The sequence below is a fragment of the Taeniopygia guttata genome, chromosome 8, assembly GCF_048771995.1.
Source record: "Taeniopygia guttata chromosome 8, bTaeGut7.mat, whole genome shotgun sequence".
NCBI classification, from domain to species: Eukaryota; Metazoa; Chordata; class Aves; order Passeriformes; family Estrildidae; genus Taeniopygia; species Taeniopygia guttata.
The window spans coordinates 26216545-26238044 of record NC_133033.1 but is presented as its reverse complement, the minus strand read 5'-3'; the positions used below and the strand labels follow the sequence as shown (position 1 = coordinate 26238044).

Genomic DNA, 21500 nt, shown 5'->3' with positions numbered 1-21500 from the left:
CAGGGGGGAAAAATCTGTGACTGTCACCTCAGAGGCTGCAAAGTGCCCAGGGAGGAACAGCTCAAGCCACATCTGCTGTGAGCAGGAACAAGAAGAGGTTAAGCTCCACCCTGCCCTTCCCAGCAGCACCAAGGAGCAAAACTACACCACTCTTGCTTGTCTTCCAATTCTAACCACTCAATGATCAAGGAAAGAATGCTGACTTAGGTCTAGCTATGAGGAACCAGAAAAACAGCACATAAAAAAACAAAGACATGCATGTCCTCCACCATTTTGAACAGGTATTACTTATGATGTTAAGCAGGAACAGAAAGTTGAGCAATTTCAAACCAAAAAAGCATGTGTGGAAACTAGACAACTTTCAATACTAGTATTTTCTATCATTTTTGAAACTATAGTCAACATGCTTTTGCTCTTTCAAAGACTTGGCTTAACATAACTTACGTGCAGCTCCTCAAAAAGCTTTTTCCTCTCTCTAACCAAACCACAGCTTTACCCATCTACCCAGTCAGGGTATTACATGTAGGAATCCCAGAAAAAAGAATTCAAGTTCTTTAGATAAGTGACTTCTACAGCATAAAAACCTCATTTGAAGTCACTTTATAAAAAGGCTCTAAACAACAGCTGGGATACTCAAGAGTATCCCACAAATACAAGTTTGGATGAGCAGTTTCACGCACTCTGACACCTTTCATATCTCTAGAACAACTACAAACAGGAATATTTTCCTGTAATATGATGTACGCAGAGTTCCACCCAGCCCACATAATGGACTCACTGCTGCAATAGATTTTGTTTCATTTTTTAAAGCCTTAAAGATTTTCTTGGCAAGAGAAAGACAAGGTTTTCCCACACAAGATTTTAATTATGTCACATAAAGTTTAACTACCTGTATTTAACAAGTGCTGTAAAAACATTGCTAGAGAGCTTGTTTGCAATAAAAACCAAATCTAGCTTGAAATACTAATTTCAAAGTAAATCCTCTATGTGAAAGTGAAGATCAGCTATTACAGAACTCTTTGAAGGCAGCGAAAAGCCATCAGTTTTGGTCCCCAAAAACAGTATATCCTGAAGAACCACTATCTTTGCAGTGACATCAGCACTGGAGAAAACAGTAGAGGTGACTGTCAGTCAAATTAGGAGCAAAGGTCCCGGCTATCAGAGACTCCTCTTCCTCCCACTGCACACCTCTTACTGCTGCACCTGATGATGACAAAAACAAACCCTCAGACACTACTCCCAGCACACCTGCACAAAGGAGGGATCACAAGATATCCTATTTTGACAGTTTTGTGTTTTAGTCTCATTAATTTTTGAGCTTGCTTATGGGAGAGTAATACAAACTCCAATGTAAAATGGTTCTACTTTCTTTTTCATCAGTCAAATGCAGACTGCCAACATTGTTATCACCAGTTCTTCTTTCTACAATGAAGAATCAACAGGCAACATGTGAACTAGGAAATGTTTTCTGTAGCAGTATTTCAATAATAAAAGGAGGAAAAATGTACCATTTATAAAGCCAAAGAAAAGCAGGATCGTGCAAATACAGAAGCATACCGACACACTAAATACTTATTCTTGCCCCACATAGGTGAACGGAGCTTTAGAGAATTTCTACGTCTTAAATATTAACCTGAAAGTAAAGTAAATATTATAAACATTAGAGCTCCTTACTCAGGTCGGATACTTTCACAGCATACCATACACTTTCTTGCAATTACTCCTGAGTTATGAAGCCTTTAGAGTGTACTCCAAGTCTGCCTTTACAAGCAGCTTAAACCACCACAGCCAGTGCAGACACACACCTTCTATACACAACCACATTAACTGGACAAACTGGCACCCCAGAACCCCTTTTCCAGTCCTTCATTACTGTCAGTGTTCCCCTAGCCCACTGCAGTAAAAACAAAACCACTTTCTATTGAGATTTACAACATCTTAAGTAGTAAGCTACCTAAGGAAAAAAATTGTCTATTTTTTTCATTATAAAGACACACAGTCTAATATTTCAGCTAAATGCTTTTGAGGAAAAGCAGTAAAAACAAAAATCTTTCTAAAAGAATCATGCACTATGGTTATTTGAGGCAGCAAAAAACATCTGAAGCAGCTTTTTTATTTTTTAGTAACAAGAAGAGACACACAAACGTTCTGGACTTTCCAGTCACCTGCAGCCAGTGGATGGTCACTCTCATTTCCCTTGTGTCATTGGCTCTAGTCCTCTTTTTTACTCACTACCAAATTATTCACTACAAACCTCCCTCTTCCTACACATGTAAAGAAAAAAATGACAGCTGACATACTAGACACAAACAAAAACTGAGAACAGACTCCTACTACTAAACTCAAGCATCTAATTTTTTAAATTGCCCTTTCTGATGAAAAGTTTAAAGTTAAGAATGCAAGAATTTATTTCTGACTGCATTAGTCAGAACATACAGACAGCTGTTCAGTCCACAGTCACATCAGGTTTACTCCCTAATGAACTCAACAGCTGAATGCTGGCTCAGAATTCTGAGGAATGAGGTTTAGCATTTGCTTAACCAGTTTAAAGTTTCTGGAGGGTAGCAAACAGCAGTGAGGAGCTGACAGTCAGGGACAGCAAAGAGCAAATCCAATGCACTTCAGTTACCTCAGCTGCAAGGCCAGTTCCTTAGCTTGAGCTGCTGGTGGAGTTCAGTTCCAAATGAAAAATACACTCTCTGCTCTGCCAACGGTGATCCAAGGATGGAAACTCAGGTCAGATGGTACCTTCCCAAATCCTAAGAGCCAGGAGTCAGAGTGGCTCCTCCAACAATGCCTTCCAAAAGATGACAATAAATTCTGCTGCCAAAGTTCTCTTCACAGCAGGAAACACTGGGAAGTGTGTACTGCTACTGCAAGGAAGTCATTGCTACAAAAGAGGTACCTTGAACAGTCACGCTTGTTCCTATAGAGAAGATGTCTTCCCCCTGTCCTTTGGTGAACAATATCTCACACACACACAGAAGGTCAGGAACAAATACACTGGAGGAATTTTCTAAACTCAGTGAAAGAAAGCCATACTCTTTCTTAATTATTATTTTTTTTTAAAATAAGACATTCAAAAGAGGTTTTCTGACAGATTTTAAAACCAAAGAACTTTTGAGATGCAAAATTATTCAGACATAGTTTTAAGAGAGTGTGTGTGTGGAGGTATGATGGATCTTGCTCCAAAATATATTTTAAGCCATACGGACAACAGAAGGACTCAGAAAAACTGTTTCTTTTCTCTGTGAGCTTTATTATGTAGTTTTGCTCAAGCCAATCTCTTTGATGTACATCAATTCCCAGTATTTTGCTTACACACAGTCCTGGATAAAAACTAAGTAAGCCATGCTACTTGGACTGTTTCGGGTGCAGTGATCAGAACTTACCTTCACATATGTTCAGTGGAAGCCTCAAACCCAGCAGCTTCCCCACTTCATTCCAGACAGGCATTCCAATTTCACTACAGCTGCCTTTGTAAAGCAGACTAAGTGATTAAAGAGCAAGAGAAGGTGAAGAACAGTGATTCTAGAAAAGCCAGAGGGATTCAGCCCTGAATCAGAGCAAGGGACACAGGATAGAAAACATTCCTGATTCCTTCCCTCCATAACTCTGCCATTGCATTCACACTTAAACCAGACTTGCAAAAAACACACCACATACAGAACAAACACATAGGCATCAATGTACATCCACAGGATTGCAGAGCACCACAGGCCAAGGCACTGCTGGCAACACACCCATCATCACAGGAGAAAGAATCCAAAGTTCTGGAAAGCCACCGACTTTCCAGAAGAAAACTGCTTTGCAGACCTGATAGATGCAAAAATTTCCTCTGCAAACTGGTCTCCAAAAGTAAACATAATTTTTACACGAACCAGTCTTCTGAAGCAGCTACAAATTTTTTTTTGTATTTACTTCCAGTTTGTGTGCAATAAATATTTCAAAGTTACTGCTCTAGGTCACTGTTTGTAGAAAGAAAATAAATCTCTTTTGCTTCAGTATTATAAGCACCAAAAACATTAGAAAATATGGAGCTATGAAAAGACAGCAATTAAGACAAAGGTTGACCTATTTTCAGTAAGCAACAAGAAACATGTCATGAAAGGAAGTTTTAACTGCTTGAAGGAAGATAACCAAGAGCAGGTTAATTCATATTTTTTAACACAGAAACAAAATCATCCTGTATTATGGACAGGCTTGTATTAAAGACAGGCTTCAAGGCCATACAGCTTGCCTCACAATCTCAAACTGCAAAAAAAACCCCAAAAAACTGGGAAATAAGTTATACCTATTTTCAGAACTATGGTTCCTCAAGAGAGTCTCTGGGACCTTTGTGAAGAGGAAGGTCCAAAAGAGCTATGCAGAAATTTGTCTTCTGCTAACTGAAGTCTGAAGTAGAAACACACACCAAATGGCAATATTTATTCCCTTTTTTCAGCTACAGGACACAGTGCATGCCAGCAAAATGAGAATTAAACTGACAAGCCTTGCAATCACCCCATGACTCAGATCTCCAGATTACTGAAGTGGTGCGGTGACTGCCACAAAGACGTAACAGAAATGGATCAAAACTCTGGCTCCAACCCCATGAGCTCCCTACCTTTAATGGGGGACACTTTCCCCATAAAGCCAGAAATGCTGCAAACACACAAAGCTTCACCTTTTCAGTGCTTCTTCACTGAAAGGCTAAGCAACCTGATAAAATTCCATATGATTCTCTATGTTGAGGCAGAACAGCTCACCAGCTGCCCCAAAACCCTCTTCCCTACTAACTGACATTTGCAGAAGAAAATTCTAGATGTCATAAAATCAGTTTGCTCAAATCTCACTGACCACAACAGCACTAAAATTTCAGCTTAAATTTCAATTTCTGTGTAATCTTTTTATGAGAAACTGTCTCTTGTGCTCATACTAAAAACTGTTGTATTATCCACACATTGTTTCCCAGTCTTATCTCTGGCAGTGAAACATTATGTAAAGCACGTAATGGAAAAAACAAAAAGCCATTTATTTGGCTTACTGATATGATTTCCCAGGAATAAAATAAACTTAATAAGCAACAGAGTTGTATCACTGTATTTAAAACACATACATATATATACATAAAAAATCCTTATTTCCAGGAGAGCACTGTTAAGAACAAAAATCTTTCAAAAAAAACCCAAAAAAAACCCCAAAAAACCCACAAAACACAACAACAAAACAAACCCACAAAAAAAAAAAAAAAGGGCAAAAAACCCCAGAAAGTAACCACTGTTATTTTGGCAAGACTGTCTCCTCTGAGAAAGCAAACCTCCACTATGTAGCCAACAACAAATAATTAGTCTGTTCATGATGGCAAACTGTTTGGAATTGTTGTACCGGGTGCCTAGATACAGAGGTTTCTCCAGATCTTTTTGCAATTCAATAGCCAAAATCAATCTCATAGCCAAAGAAGAGCAATTTAAGGAAAACAGAATCAAAAGAGAGCTACACAAACAAGAAAATGTCTTTTCTCTTTCAAAAACATACTACATCTGCATTGCCTCAAATACATGATAAGCAGCACTTGTCAAACACACCTCAGTGTGAATACTGAGACATTTAGTGGAAAAGACAGAACCAGCTTTCCTGACTTGAATCTCTGTGTTACACACAACCCACTGTACCACCACTTAAATATTACAGTCACAGTATGGAGTTGCTTGAGGGGAAAAAATACTGGTTTTATTTAACCTAAAGTTAAAACCACAGACGTGAAGAACCATTCCCAGAGGAATGGTGGGCATATGGTTGGTACTGAGCTGGAGCATGACTCAAGCAAGGCAAACTGAAAAAACTGACTTCAGCCACTAAAATGTACATACTGGGTGGCAGAAGCATCATGAACACTAGATGAAATACCAGGTAAGTGAAAGCATGTCAGGAAAGCTGCAGGCTACAAAGGCAGCCTCCCAGCAAACTGGGAGCTTCCTTCTGTTTATTTGTACAATTGGAGCAAGCAGGAGTCATCTTTGACAAGCTACACCTTAGACAATACAAAGTTAAAAACAAGCTTGGTGGGATTCTTTTCAATTATTTAAATAAATTTTCAGGCCTAAGATCTGTCCACACAGAGAAGAGACATCAGTAGGAGAACAGAGCACACAAGCACACTTGGCTCTTCCTGCCACAGATTGATTCATGTTGTTTCAAAGTACAGCTGATGTTTGCTTATCCAATTAGTGCTTAACCAACCTAAGGAAATATATTTTATTCTCAGCCACTTAAGAGAAACTTTTCTCCTATTTATTCCCTTCTGAAGAGTATAATAGTTAAGTATTCTTTTGCTACTCTATAGGGATGTTACCAGTCTTCATGTGTATTTTATTAAAAACAAAAATAAGCCAACAAACCACACTTTATACATCAAGTTCTAGCAAACAGATTTACTCATTTAAGCAGTAGCTCATTCTGCCTCAAGGATAAAGCAACTCTAGTACACTTTCACACTGCTTCCCTGACATCAACTGAAAACTAACACTTTAATCTCTGCAGCCAGTAATTGATTTTTAACTTTGGAAAATATAAAGTAGCAAGCAAGAGTATGCCATTTTTCAGAGCTGGCATTTGGCAAACCCAAGTTGCTTTTTTTGTCATTGCTACATGATGCTTGCAGGCAGCATTCAAATTGAAACCAATCACCGGCCAAGTTACCCAACTGTATCACCACTCAAAAATATAATGACCTATATTCCAGACGAAAGCATAAGCATAATGCAATCCTTGTTTTAAGGAGATTATTTAATGGTTTATTCCCTAACTGTAAAAATAGCATTGTGGGTCTAATGCAGTCAACAGAGCAACCTCTGTCCATTAAATAAACTGAGTATTTCAACCAGGAATTTTCTTCACATGCTGCTATGTCCAGAAATAATTACATGATGTAGAGCAAAAGAGCCCATATGGAAGAGCAGTATGAGACAAGGCAGCAGTGATCCCAGGTGCCAGTCCTCTTCTGTGCCAAACAAGTGCCCTATCCTGTGTCACCACACCACTGAAACCCACCAGAAACCCTGACTCCCTGCCCTGCACTGACTGCCCCAGGGTTAGTAAAATCCTTGTTCCTCCAAGCCAGAATTGAAGGTTACAGTAATTATTACCTTGAGGTTTGCAACATGCGTTCTGGGAATATCAGGTTTTGCAGATTTAACTCAAAATCCCATTTTATTCTTAAGCTCATTAGGCACCTCTGTACCAAGAGCAGAGAGTGTTTCTCAGGAGCTGTCACCCTGCAGTCAGTGCAGCACTGACTGTGGCATGGACTGGACAATGTTTCATGGTCCTTTCAAATCTCATTCTCCTTCAATTTTTTTTTTTTTTTTAATCTTAGATCTTTCATTCTAATAGTTGTCGAAGGCAATCAGAAGTTGTAAGTGAATAACAACACTAGGCACTTTTTTCATAGTTCAATCACAGATTTTCCAAAATTGCAAGGACTATGAGTTTTGATTTGACAGCTACATCTAGACTTCAACTGATACTGTTGTATCAGAACTGTAGTTTCAACAGTGTCCCCAATACTTAACAAGCACAACACCCCCACCCTTTGTAATATGAAACAAAACCAAGCTTCTTGGTAAAAATAAAATACTACCACCTAAGTTTATTTTAAGCATTTAAATTTAAAATAAATTTTCACATCTATTTAAAACCCTTTGGGTTCAAACCCAGGATTTTACATTGTCACTTGAATATAGAAATATTAAGATATAACATGAAAAGATGGAGAGAGAAACCATAGTTATTTTAAAGACTAAGTGAAACCTTCTGAAAGTTACCTGCTTGAAGCTGAGAAATAGGGAACAATGTGCACAACAACAAAAAGCCACACCAAGTGACCCTCTTTCTAACCACTGTCCCTCTCCCAGCCCTATGTACGATGAAGTGCACTGATTCAACTACCACTAATTTTTATTTGACCAGTGAATTCTCAACATGTCACAACTAATCTGCTGGCGTTTCACGTTGCTAGGCTAAGTCTTCATACATATATTCCATAATGCAGCTCTGTTGTTCATTCCAAAGGTCTTAGAAAATGAAGAATGGAAATTCACAGAAGACAGTAAGACCATTCCCTTAAAAGAAAGATGATCTTCCATCAGTTAGAAGAGGTCTTAGAGGGGATAGAGGATCACTCTATCCCCTTCATCATACTATAATTTAAAAAATAAAGTATAGGCTTTCCTTTACTTTCTGTTTTTTCGCTTTTTCCATCCAGAGCCTCAAGAAGCAAATCACTTTGCTCATTATGTTGATCAAGAGGAGGAAAAACCAAGGTTTCTCCTCAACATTCAAATCACTGTTAAAAGTCTTTCAAATTACCTAAACTCTTCCAGGAACTCGTATGAGCTGTGCATATGAGAGCTTCTGGAACACAAGCACTAAGGAATGATGTGGACTTTCCTTAGCTGAAAGAGACTTACTGGTTCTTTTAAATTACAGTGTTGAGGTGATTTCTCCATGTGATCAAATTCACTCTATAATTCAAATCAGAACTGAAGTTTGGAAAGGTAGTATGAAAGCAATCAACTAATCCTTCTACCTGCTCATGGAATTAATAAACAATTAAAGAGAAATTTATAATTCTAACAAAAAAAAAATACCTGACCTAAAGGAAGTATCCTCCAAATCTATATGAGCAAGTAATTGAAAAATATATACAAAGAAAGATGTTTTCAGTGCACTACCTGCAGTTACCTTCAATTCCTTGAAGCTGCTAATAAGCACATCTACAGAAGAGACTTAAAAAGTCACCTTCATAAAATGATGACAGGAAAGAAAAGGTTCCAATAGATCAATTAATCTGGGGCTGCCAATGAAAGTTTTTCACTTGTTTTTGCAGGTTTTTTCCTAGTAATCAAAATTAGTAAATAGAATTGCTATAAAAGGCAAAATCTCTGTTAAAAACAAAAACAGTCTTCTCCGATCCTTCTCAGGGTTAAACTATCACTGGGCTCAAGGAAAAATCTCTCAATTTAATTTTTTTTAAATAAATAAACTTAGCCTCTTGGCCAGATTACCATTATGCAGATTTTATACACCTCGCTCATAATATTGAATTAATCTTGTGGATTAGTTTTGGCCGAAACCTCAAGTTAACCTACAATAGCCTACAAAAATCAGAGAATAAACTCTTGCAGGGGAAATACATCTGAAATAATATAACACAGCTGCTTATATAATAAGAGCAAAAAATCTTACAAAAATACAGCAAAAGTCATTAATGTTCTTGATGTAATCTTCTTGTCTCACATTAGCCAACAATCATGAACAAACCCAGTATCTAGCTGATGAGGCTGGCTATCCAGAGCAGTTTGAATTTAAAGTGTTTCATCAAATTTCTAGTTTGATAAATTCACTTGATTGCATGAAAGAAGACATGAGAAGCCAAAAATCTGTGTTCACTACGCCTTTTTTTCTTAATCAAAGTTTATCTCTCAAACTTTCAGAGAGCTTCCCAACTATTACCACACTGTGCCATCAGTTTCAACATAAATTATGCATGGTTTTCATTAAATGTAGATATGAAAACTTACTATCCATGTTTACATACTGAATGCTTCCACAAAATACTTTTACTTAAGGAAACAAAGAGATGAAGTTACAGACAGCTAATCTAAAAGTAAAAAGTCACAGAAAAGTGAAGTAGAACAAAAGGCCATGCTCTATGAAGTGGTTATATAAACCAGCCTTTTCCACCTTGTTTTCAGCATCCTGCCCCTGTAAGGGCAAAACAATGTAAAAATCACTCCTTTAAGTGAGGGTGTTAAGTTATGGACAAGCTACTGAAAGGCCAAACACACAGTTAAGAGACTGCAACTACCAAAGGCAGAGTGTCCCAATCAGCCTCAGAGCCAGAGAGGGCAGCACTGCCAGGTACAAACCCATGGAATAAGTAAAGCAATTTCAATGCAAGGAATCCAAACCTGTTACAGCACATGTTGCAGTCAGGATGTCCACGATTCACAAAGTATCGCCATACAACTTCAGAAAGATTCTGCCTATACAGAGCATTAGCATACCACCTCAGAAGGCTGCAAGCATCTGCTCCTCTTTGTTCTTCAACCCAACCTTTTATCCCCCTCATGTTGATGTATTGCACCTGTGTGCCCTCTGTTCCCTTTACTCAGTGCCCCTGGGCACTGCATGGCTCATTGCTGTCAGTGCTGCTCACCTGCTTCTCACAGCTGTGCCCACTGGGGATGATGCTGGGCTGCAGCCCCACTCCCATTTACCACAAACTGTGTCCCTACACAAACCTAAATATAAAATGTGACCTAGAAAAGCAGCAGCATCCCACCCCTCATCCAAGTCTGTGCAAAGTCCCCAGTGGGGTGTTCAGAAGCCCCAGCAAAAGCAATGATAATAAACTGCACAACTGCACTGTGCAAATGTAGAATTGCTGTGGCACCTCACATTAATTTCCTGGGAAACGTACACAATAACTCACCTGCTCTTTCCATACTCCCCAGTAAGACTCCTGGAGCTCAACTACTACCAAATAACAAAAAACAGAATCACAAGGGCCAGAGAGAGAAACTGGGAGAGACTGCTGGAACAAGGATCACTTCAATTGGTCTTACTATACCCTTTGATTTCTCTGGCTACTATCAAAATCTCAATTCTAAACCACACTTCAGTCTGACCCCTTTATGTTCAGTCTGAGTTACTGATATCGCAATATGATGAAAAAAAGGAGAATCAGAAAGAGGAAGTTATAAGGGTCAAAAGCAAATTATCACTCCAAGCAACTATGGATAACTCCCAACTTCACATTACTGTTTTGAAACTTGACAAAATATTTTCTTGGACATTTTGATCAACTCATTTCCCCTCTCCCCTCACAGTTTTTATACACATGTAATAGGAATAAACAGTAAGATTTAACCTTCAAAACAATGTAAAAATCAGTTGCTGACTTCCATTCCTTACTCGTTTCCTTAGAATTGTTTAACAGTTATGTCCAACAATAATTTTAGTTATCAGTTCCTGACTTCTTGTGAGTTTATACTGCCAACACTAATTTTTAACAATTAGGATCAAGTATGGCAGGGTTAAAAACACCTCTTATGGTATGAGTGCACCTCTATGAGCAAATACAAACTGTCTACATAAACAGAAGGGACCAATGTCACTAGACTGCCTGACCCAAGTCCCAGCTGAAGTTTTCCTCCAAAAACAACTGCTGGCACACACAAATGTTCTCATTCAACTCCACTGCTGTTTTTAACAAACACTTAAGTTCAAGCAGAAGTACTGAAAAGCTACCCAGATTTCAGTTATATCTGGAAGATTCAGGAAGTGGAAAATGGCCTTAAAAAAAGCTGCAAATCTTTCTACTTTCTCTGCTAAGAGCACACTTCACTAGCGAGCCCCAAAGTGAACACAACAATGCACAGAACACAGACCAAACTCAGCAGCCAGCACCGGGGGCAGCTATGCAGCGCTGCCACCAACCACATTTGAGAGTTCTCTTCAAAATAACAGGAAATAATGAAAGTATACACCAGTGGAACAAAGTAAAATGAAGGGTTTACAGAATGAAAAAAAAAAAAAAAAATCCGTTTCCTGCCACAAGCATTTCAGGTTAGTCAGTCTAAATTATATAATGTAGTATTTGTTTCTCAGTAACAGCTAATTAAAAAAACTGCAAGCTTCTAAGTATAAAAATACCAGCTTGAAGCACTTGAACTCTTAATAAAGGGAAATACACCAATCTCTTATTTAAATACAAAGAAAAAATCAAATTTTAGCCAGCTTTTAAATTTCTCCACCAACTTCTAAATTAAAATTCTGGACCTTGTATTTTGTATCTAAATACACACATAGAGAGTCAAAACACTATATTAAAAATATTAGCATTTTATTTTCACACTGATTTGCCTGCAGAGGCCTGAGCACTGAAAAGCCACAGCACAGCTTCTTCCCTAATTAAAATCTCAGGATGAGGATTAAGAGTTAGAAAACAAAGAGAAAAATAACACATACATACTTTTAAAATTGTAATGTATTTGTTAAAAATAAAAATATGTATTTGTATTTTTACAAATTTGTGTACTGCAAATTTGTGGATCCCAGCAAAATAATTTTATCTAATTTCAGAAAAAAAACAGTCATATTTTGCATAGGCAACAGAAGTACAAATTAGAACTGTCTTACTTACTATGCTGAAATAGAGGATAACAAGATACCAGATTTCCACAAAGTGCAGTAATGAAGTCAAAATATTTAAATTGATCTTTAAACTGTTTTCCACTGAAGGAACTTCAGAAAAGGCAGACTGCTACAGAATTTATAACCAAAACATTCAAACCCAGCAGAAACATGCCATTCTTACACCACTGTGAAGCTGTAACACCTCCTGAGTAATTGTATTTAACAGAAAAGCAAAGCATTCAAATGTAACTACTTCTCAAATAAACATTGTAGGGAACCGAGGAGGAAATTCATTTCTGATTAAAACAAAAACCAATTTACCAGAACAGGATCCATTTCCCTAAACAGCAGCAAAGATTATCAAAACGAACTATACAGTTAGTTTACACTAAAAGTCAATCCTTTGAATAAGATTATTGGACAAGGCCTCAATTCTCATTCTTTTTCCTTCCAAAATGAAATATTAAGTTATATGCATGGACAACTCTAACAGATCAGCATCTGCAATTTGCTTTCTACCCTGTGTGACTTAAGGTACATACAACAGATATGACCTTATCAGAAAGGTCAGCAATACTTGAACTGAAAGCACAGCTGCCTAACTTAGCTCAACACCCTGAAAGTCAGAGGTTTAAGCATCACTTACCACTGACAAGAAGTGTAACCTCATGATATTCCATAATTACTAAGTAATTGTCTTCTGGAAACTTGTACCATCAGACCTTGCAATACAACATATAGAGGTTTTGTGGATTAAAGAATAAATAAATAAATAAATACACACACAAAATGTAAGGCACATTCTGAGAGCAGTGTATATTTGTTTACCTGCAAGAGAAGACCACGGATTGGTCATGACTGGTTACTCAAAACTGATTTCTTTCATCAAAAGAATTAATATGACACAGGTTTTATAGCACGTACTGAGAAGGGACTTTGTTGTCAGTCACATTCATGCTGATTTCATTCCTCACCTGTGCCACTGATACACTGTATGACAGCAACCAAATTGTTTAATTTCTAAGCCCAAGAGTGACATGGGGACCTTACTAAACCATTTAACAAACAACCTCCAAAATCCACTCTTAGATTTACTCACTGACTGAAATCTTGTTCTGACAGTTTACTGATTCTTAAAAACACCTTTCCTTTTCTCTGACCTTTACCTTTTCTTCTCTAGTTAGAAATCATGTGGGAGATAGCAAGAATTTAAGCAATTAAGTTCTTACAGGAAGCTGTCCATCATCATTAGTAATGAGCTCTACTATTTAAGAGTTTGTCAGTAGCCTAATGTAAAATGAAAGATCACACATGAAGGCAAATGTGCAGATTATAATTTTACCATTAATTACCACAGTTAATGTGCATTGTTTTGCATCAAAGTGTAACTCCACTTCAAAATCTTTCTACTATACCAGAAAACACCTCAGAACTCCCAACCATGCTAAGAAGGGTGTTTCTAGTCCAAACAGATACCAAAGCCCTGTTTGGACAGAGCAGCCAGACCAGTTACTGACATACCCAAGGCTTTATCTTGATACCACTAAATCACCAGAACATCAGCACAAATCACACTTACACCAGTTAGGAAACTGTAGGATACATCAAGCACCTACAGAGGGTTCAAACTAACCAAGAACTTCATTTCAGACTATCTGTCTACACAGATTGTAACTCAAGAACTCATACCCTTATTTGTCTTGAATAAAAAATGCTTCGATTTCCAAGATTTTCATTTATCAGAATGATTTCTCAAATGGATTTATGCATCAACAGAAAATAATTAAATTAATTCTAATTGGAAGCATTTACGTACAGATAGCATCAAGTATTTATCCACCCATCTTGCTGTTAAATATTAACATCTCCTTTTCAATGAAAGGGGAAGGCCATACACCAAAGCTGCAAATTTCTACATGGAGTTGGTTATTTTAGTGATGGGGGAAAAATTATTTAAAAAAAAAAAAAAAAAAGATAAGTGGATAATTTTTCTCATTGCTTTGTCTCCTTGGTACAAATTGCACTACATCTCAGGCAGGGCTTACCCCCTTACACAAGAGCTTGATACTGCTTGCTGCTTGTTTAGGGGGAACTGAAATCTTCCATTCAACCACAACAAGCTGAAGTTAGAATCATTCATTAACCAACACTTCAACTAATTTCCAAGTTTTACATACTTACAGACACAAAAGTTTTGATCTCTGCTTCACAAGCACTCAGCAGGCAGATGCTGGAGAGGCTACCCAAGAGCAGCCCAAAGACACAGGGTTTAGGATGGCTTCAGGAAAAATCAACATTGGCAGCAGAAGGAAAGGTAAGGAAGAAGTGCTCTCTGTGCTCAGTGGAACAAGTCACCTGTTAACAAATACATGGAAAAGGATGACATACATGTACCTTTGCTGCCCCAGTTTTCACTGGCAAGGTCCACTCAGAAGCCTTCCAGACCCCTGAGCCCAGTAGCAGCCTGCTGGAGTGAGAAGTCCCCTCCAAAAGAGAAAGATGAAGTTTAGAAGCACTTCAGGAAATTGGAAACATGCAATCTATGTAACCAGATGGGCTATATCTAAGACTCCTGAGGGAGATGGCCAGTGTAGCTGAGATACCACTTTTTAAAAGGCCATGAGACAGTGAGAGGCTCCTTCTGACCAGAAAAAAGGCAAATATCACAACCAATTTCAAGAGCAAGGAGGAGGATCCAGGCAACCACAGATCAGCCTCCTGGAAGGCATCCCTCTGCTCAAGAAGCACAGGAAGATGACAGGGAATGGATTTACCAAGGACAACTGATGCCTGAAGAACACAAAGAGTTTACTGCAAGGAGATGACTGGCTTAGCACATGATGGAACAGCACAGAACACAGAAGGCCATTAACAAGTGTCCCCCACAGCATCCCTACAGCCAAACTGGTGAGACAGGCATGGGGTAAGTGAGCAATGAGGTGTTTGGGAATTTGCCTGGACTGCTGAGCTGAAAGAACAGCCACCAGCTCTTCCAAGTTCCATCCAAGCAGTTGCAGTGACATCCCCTGGGGATCACCTGGATGAAACCGGCAGTAAGACCCAATGTCTTTAGGAATTATCTAGATGATGGGACAGGCTGCATCCTCAGGAAGTTTCCAATGACACCAGAGTGGAAGGAGTGGTCAGCTCCCCTCAGACCAGGACAGGCTGGAGAAAGGCACTAGTAAGACCTTGTGAAGTTCAGTGAAGACAAGTGCTGGGTCCTGTATCAGCGGCAAAACAACCTCCTGTGACAAGATGGGCTGAACACAAACTAGATAAAGCCTCACTTTTTCAGAAAAGTATTTGGAGATCCCAGCAGACAAAATTTTGAAAATAAGTCACCAGTACATCCTCATAGCAAAGGCAGCTGAGCACAGCATGGGCTGTTTGCAGGAGTCCAGGCAGCAGGTCTGGGGAAGGATCAGTCCCCTCTGCGAGCCTGTGTTTGCAGAGCAGCCAGGTTTGGGCTCCCTGGTGCAGGACTCAGACACTCTGGAGCATGTCCAGTGGCCAAGCTGGCCAGATGGCAGGAGCACATGGTGTACAGCGAGAGGCTGATGGAACTGAGTTTGCACAATCTGGTCCAGAAAAGAGCTCTAAAGAATCCTTAGTACTGTCAGCTCTCTAATAAAAGGCTGCAGAAGAGAGAACTGGACTCTTCTGGATGATGGACACTGATATGTTAAGAGGCAACAGACACAAGCTGGAAAGTAAATTTCAACTAGCTTAAAGGGAGAGAGGAAAGAAATTGCACAATTAAGTGCAGTCAGTTGTGGAAACAGATTGCCCAGAAAGGTGTTAAAGGCTGGAACAATCTTATCTAAATCATGCCTACTTTAATATATGCAGGGAGCTGGATCAGATGACCTCCAGAAGCTCCTTCCAACCTAAATGACTCTGTTTTAGGAATTTACTATTTGACCTGCCAATTATTCTATATTAGAAACTTTCCTTCAGGTTTTGCATCAGATTTATTACTTTCAATCATGTGTTTCGGAATTCCAGTTCTGCTGTACATACAGCCTACATCCAGTGATGTACACAGAAATGTATATATCTCTTATCTTCCTGCCCTTAGAACTTCTTCCCTTTGCACTGCTGTGCTTCCCCCACAAACAGGGAACATGTTTTCGGCATCAGAAACATTTTACACTTTTAAGCTTAGGTGATCTAAAAAAACCCATACCTTCTTCAGTATTCTGGCTCATGACACAGGGATGACAAGAGTAGGAAAGCAGATGGCTGTGACCCATCTCACTGTGGCAAAAGCTACTTTTTCCTTCTGACCACTTAAAAACACTAGAAAGACACTTCTGCTACTCCTGCCAAAGAGCAAGAAACATTCCATGAAAGGCACAATCTAACATTCTTTCCACAAGGGCCTTACTCACCTTTCAGAGCAATCTATTTTACTAAGCAGGTTTTGGTATCTCATTTATGTATTTATGTTCTGTTTACAAACAGTCACACCCAACAAACTAGTTTGTCAGCATCACAAAGTCACTTCTGGGAACACTCCTGACAGCAAATTTAAATAAACACTTTAAAAGCCACAGAGGTTTTCTAATAATCTACACATTGTTTTTGTTTCTCTTTAAATCTACGAATACAGGAAAAAGGTGAAATAAGCAATTCTCAAACATGTCAGTCTTGGTTTACGGACTAGGACTCCACCAAAGAACAAAGAATCCCTTCACCAATCCAGGTTACAATAATGGCTCCTTCAACAGCTGTACCAGTATAACAGAGTAAGACTGAGACTGAAACAAACTGCCAAAGGTATGAATTTCAAAAAACACACGTTATCAAAATATACTTGAAAACAACCTTCACTAAAAGGACATGTTCAGGAAGCTCAATGTTAATGCCTGAAAGGTGCATTTTAATTCTCACTTAATAGGTCAAGATCAAAATTCATGGGGAGAAGCTGAGAATTATTACAGGAATGATTAGTGTAGCTGGTGGCCCAAAGAGCAAACAAACCTTCCATGGTGTAATTACACACATTTGCATCCTTTTTGTTAAAAGTGCCTTTTTTTTTAATACCAAGATCAAGAGTTCCAATAAAACCTATCAGTCCATGGGGTGCATAAAATTAGTATCATCCCATGACAAATTAATCTAGACTAGAAATCAGAAAGTGTGTAATTACTAAGGTCAGTCAAGTTTGAAATAGCCTTCCTATTACAGCAGAGGTAATAGCAATATACAACTAATTATTTTTAAATTAGAGCTGAATAAATTTTAAAAAACCCCTAACAATGCCAAGATCACTCCCTGAAATTAAGAACTCACCAAAAAGTTCAGAGAGCTGAACAGATGAACAAAGGAGAGAGAAGAAAAAAGAAAACCACAGCAATTTCTGTGGGCCCATGGAAGAACACAGACACATAGATGGCTCTTGAGTCCATTTAATGTTGTCAAAAGTCAATTAAAAATTACATCATGGCTTCATAATCAATCTAAGACAGTACTGGCAGGAAAAAAAAAAAGAGCCACCACCCTAACTAGCACTGCTACCTTCACCACAAGTAGCTTAAGCCAGTCAAACCCACAATGTAGCTTCTTCTAGCAGCCCTGGCTTCTGCCATTCACTCACTGGCCATAAAGCCAGGTGCCAGCTAAGGACCATCATACCACCTGTGACGGTTCCACTCTCTCCCCTACCAACACTCAACTTCCTCCTCTGGACTAAGCCAATGCCCACACGGCCAGGCAAGTGAGCAGGGTCAGGAAGTTATTGTAATCAGAGTACCTCAGGGAACAAAAAAAAGAAGAAATAGAAGTACATCTTTTTAACCAGATTAGTTCTTTTTACTCACTTCCTGACTGTGGAAGTCCCTTTGATGAGAGAAGAGAAGGAGCAGCCACAACGCTGCTCCTTCTCGTGAAATGCTAGGGAGTGCACCACTAACACAAGAGACCCACATTACAAACTTGATCTTTTTGCAATCCCCTTACTAACTCCACCATGACTTAATCTGTGAATCACTTTTTAAAGAACTGAATGCTATTTTTAACAAAGCAATACCTTTCATTGTAACCATTTTAAAGCAAAGACTGCAGAACAATTTTTACAGTTCTCATATGTACAGCCAAGCTGTTCATAGCCCCAGAGTCCTTTTGGGAAAAAGCAGTTATTTTAAAAATCAAATCAATAAAACAAAACTAACCCAGCATGATTTTCCACCTCTGCCTAAAACAGAAGGAAGTAGTGGAAGGCTCTGTCACTCACTGAGTTCTGGGGTTCATCAGCTGGGGCTGGCTCCCCTCTGGACACTCCCTGGCAGCATTCTTACAACACTGGAGTCAATTTGTGCTTACTGTAACTGTATTTGTAGTCGTTTCAAGTTTAAACTACAAAGTAAGATATTAATCATATAATTATTACCATCTAACCCACATAAACAGAGTCAGCTACAATCCTATTTAAAACCTAGGCAGAGACATAATTTGCAGAACCAACCTTATAAGCCAAGTAAACCTCCATGCAATCTGGAGCCAGGTTGGTCTGACAGGCAGTCAGGATTTGGCCTGTATCATAGAGGTTTAGTTAAATAAAGCCACAGTACCTTCTCTGCATTTACAGGAGTAACAAAATGTTGCCTGTACCATCAACAAGACATCTCTCTGGAAACTGAAAGCACACCTGCCCTTCTGAAAGTTTTAGCTGGAAAACCACATGGTTGTGAGACTAGAGCTTGACCATGAGAGAGACAAGCAATGCTTACCTAAGCAAGTTATCTCTTAATTGTCACTAGTTTTTTCTCTGTTTTAAAGGAGAGCTGACATATTAAATATTTTATCCCCCTCTCAAGCACACAATGGATGGATACACACACGCACACAGCTATGAAATGTGGTAGAATATATGCTTCATTCACAGCACTATCAAACCAAGCACTCATAGCAGCACAGCTTTGAGAGAGTGACAGCAGAGCAAAGTACACACGACACGACACTGCAGGAACTTATACAGGAGGAGAATCACCAAGTCCATTTCCTTCACTGCCGTCCCTGCTTCAGACGGTATCAGCAGTTTTTCAAGTACCCTTATCTACAGACCAGAATTTTGTACCAGCTTACAGGTCGTGAGAGAGTGGAAGAGGGCTTAAAAAACAAACCAAACCAGCAGAAAAAAAAATAATAAAAAAGACAACCACCCCAAACCAAAACATACGCGTCAGTTTCGCCAGCAGATAAAACTGCCGCACGCAGACGGCACAGATTGAGGACAGTAGTTTGCTAGTCCGGGCTCTTGGGAAGTGACTTCACTTTTCCCGTGGAGGAGGCAGGGAGATGAACGCTTCCACAGCGCTCTCGCATTCCTGACCACGAAAACAACTTTATTTTTTAAATCCTGCACTGTGCTCCAGCTCCTCTCCTCGCGAAGCGCCGCTGCCCAGGGAACTCCACGCACACAGACAAACACCCAACAACACGAAGCAGCCGAACCATCACCCCGCGCCCCCGTCGCGCTGGGGGCCCACGGCCAGCGCAGGAGCCAGCTCGGGTCAGCGGCCACTGCCGCCCGTCACACAGGCTGGCCCGGCGGCTGCCCGTCGTCCCGCGGGAGCGGCATCCTCCCCGCCTGCGCCCCTCGTCACACCCGCTCGCCCCGGCGGGGCAGCGTCCCGATCTCTCACCGCTGCCGCCGGGCCGTCCTCCCCGCGCCGCCGCTGCCTCCAGCCCGGCGGGGCCGCGCAGCCGCCTCAGGGCCGGGACAGCGTCGCCCACATTCCGGCAGCGAGAGGGCGGGCGGGTGCGCGCGCACGGCTGACACGGCGTGAGGGCGGGAGGGAAGGAGGGACGGCAGCGGAGCTCGGGGCCGCTCGGTGCTCCGGCGAGCGCGGCGGTTCCGCCGGCCCGGCCCGGCTTCCTGGCGGTGGTGAAGTCCTGGGCGGCCCCATGGGAGTGCCCCCTCTGGGACACAGAATTATAGAATGAAACCATTCTGTAATTGCGTCGGAACGGGCCTTTAAGACCATCTCATTCCACTCTCGTGCCATGGCCAGAGACCTTCTCTGGTTCCTTCGAGCTCCGTCCAGCCTGGCTTTGGACACTCCGAGGAGGATGGAGCCAGCCCAGAGGTTCTCTGTGCACCTGGTGGCAGGGCCTCACCACTCTCACAGGGAGAAATTTATTCCTAATATCTAATCTAACCCTGCTCTCTAGTGGTAAGCAATTCTTCTGCGCCCTGTAACTACAGGTTGTTGTAAATAAATTCTCCCTGCAAGTTCCCTTTCAGGTACTGAAAGGCTACCATGAGGTCACCGCAAAACCTCCTCTTTTCCAGGTTGAACAATCCCAACTCTCTCAGCCTTTTATCACAGCAGAAGTGCTCCATGCCCCTGACCATCCTGGTGCCTCCTCTGGCCCCACTCCAACAGGTCCTTGTCCTTCTTGACCCCAGAGCTGGAGGCAGGTGGGGTCTCACCTGAGCAGAGGGGCAGAATCCTCCCCTCTGCTGCTGCCCATACTCATTTTGGTAAATGCTTCTCTCCCACCTGTCCGAAAGCATCCAGCAGGCACTGAAACGTGTCAAAATACTCACCCACAACTGAAGGACAATGAAAGCAACCTATAAATCATGGCAGTCTTTGGGAAAAATGAATTAAGCTTGCCTTCAGATTTTGTACCCTGGTCTCACCAAGTGGTACATTGTGTTTGCTTATAGACAGTGCTTTGGTGTGGTTAAACAAATATTTAAAAAGTAAATATCTATGCTTAATCAAATATCACCATTCTTTATGTTTAAATAAAATATGTTTAAATTACGACAGCTTGTCTTGTCGAATTGTGTGTGAAACAAATTACATATAAATTAACCACAGCATCTATACAGCTTGTCTGTATTCTCCCCATTTCAGATGCAGTTCAGCAAAATGTTAAGGAATGCCAAGTCACAGCCTTCCATAAAACAACTTTAGCATAAAAGCCAGTGGGCTGTGTCCTGTTGGCCCTGGGACAGCCAGACTGCCCATGTGGGCATTGATTTTAGGCCGTTTTCTTGTCACTGGGGTGGAGAGCTTTGTTTGTTACATGGTCTTTTTTGAGCTGAACTGTCATAAAAAAACCTGTCTCAAAGTTGGCAAGACAAGCAGGCAAAGGAGAGCATTTCACAGCAAGAAAAAAAAAAGCCATCTCCCATTTAAGAATTCTTATGATTTGTCTATAAATGGCATAAATTAAATTGCCTCCAGATTACTTTTATCCCACCATGAGTTCAGATAAACCACAAAAGCATAGGGAAAGCAGAAGAATTCAGGCACAAGCTGGGGGAGGTAGGCAGGGCTCCATCAGGGTGCTGAGCT

At 40.3% G+C, this 21500-nt stretch overlaps 1 protein-coding gene across 2 annotated transcripts in view; it reads right to left on the bottom strand.

Moving 5' to 3' along the window:
- Positions 1 to 19967, bottom strand: part of RABGAP1L (RAB GTPase activating protein 1 like) — a 231396-nt gene extending 211429 nt beyond the window's left edge. The window contains exon 1 of one of the 2 annotated variants that reach the window (XM_072932817.1): positions 19833 to 19967. The gene's annotated coding sequence lies outside the window, so the exon portion shown is untranslated. The remainder of the gene's footprint in view (positions 1 to 19832) is intronic. The other variant, XM_072932816.1, reaches the window with a different exon arrangement.
- Positions 19968 to 21500: the final 1533 nt, after the last annotated feature.